Raw genomic sequence first — 1,541 nt, forward strand, 5'->3', positions numbered from 1 at the left:
GTGTAATATGGGATGGAGTGTGTAATGTGGGATGGACTGTAATGTGGAATGGACTGTGTAATTTGGGATGGAGTGTGTAATGTGTGATGTGGGATGGACTGTGTGATGTGGGATGGACTGTGTAATGTGGGATGGAGTGTGTAATATGGGATGGAGTGTGTAATATGGGATGGAGTGTGTAATGTGGGATGGAGTGTGTAATATCGGATGGAGTGTGTAATGTGCTTTTCTGTGCTGACTCTTGATTTCTTCTCTGATTGCATCTATGAACTACAGTTTAGAAAGTGGCAATTCAATTAAAGAACGAATAAAACCTTCATGCTCCACTGTGAAGACGCTGTTCACTCCCCTAAAATCACATAGAATCTGACGCCTCGTTACAGAGGGATTTATGATAATTATACAGTCTCGGATGATGGCGCATGAATAGAAATGATAGGGTGAAAATGACAACCCTCTATTACAGGGAAACGGGCGTTCTCATTTCACCATAACATGGCCAGATTGTGCTTTCAGTGATAGTCAATTTGCTCTCAAAGAAAATCGTTTTTTCTTATTTCGGCAACAGTGTAACATGTGAGAACACCTGAGTTTGTCACCATGGTTACATTTATAGAGAATAAGAACCAGATCAACAGCAGCTGCTGACTTACTCGCCCGGGAAATAAGACTCTTACACAAGATCTCTTGAATATCTCGATTGTTTGTCGTGGACAGAGATGAGATTAAATGGAGATGTTTGCCAAAGTCTCTGGACTCTCAAATCAAATGTCAACAATATCTGAAAATGTGCTTGGATTTGCTGCAATCAAACATCAGAGATCTCCGCATGATGTCATTGCCAGATCAATATTGTTTGGACTATGACATGCAGCAAGAAATAGTTTATCCAAAAATGAATATTAATATATATATATATATATATATAAACATTTACTCACCCTCTATAACTCATTGGATTGCAACAGGAGAAATAAAAAAAAGTGTTTTCCATAAAATTACAAAGTTTTTATTCTGCAAAAAGGACACAAAAGCAGCTTTAGACACAGTAACATTAGTCTATATGACTTGTGCAATACATGTCGGGTCTCCTTAAATCATTCCGATTGAAATGTAAGTCACTATTCACTTCAGTGAAAATCATAAGCAAGAAAGTCATATCTAAAACATTATGACGGCGAGTAGTTTTCAGTGGTTCAGTAAATGATGAGAGAATTTAAATTTTTGGTTGTATTGTTCTTTTAAATTAATGTTGTAGGCTCAAAATAATGTGATTATCAAAGAAAATTATTACCTTATTCCAATTTATAAATTGTGATTCCAATAACGCAGCGTATATACAGTATATTCTGGTAGAAAGTATGAGTGCAGTTCATTTTTGTGTTAAATTGCTTTTATGAAGTCTTCCATACATTAAAATATTAATTGAGCTGTTAAGTGTCTAAATCGTTTGATTTACTGCTCGACTCATGGCATCACACATGAGACATGACTCCCACAGAAAATAAATTAAACAAACGTGTACGAAAAAACCTGTGTAT

The sequence above is a fragment of the Abramis brama genome, assembly GCF_963993115.1.
Source record: "Abramis brama genome assembly, chromosome: 14".
NCBI classification, from domain to species: Eukaryota; Metazoa; Chordata; class Actinopteri; order Cypriniformes; family Leuciscidae; genus Abramis; species Abramis brama.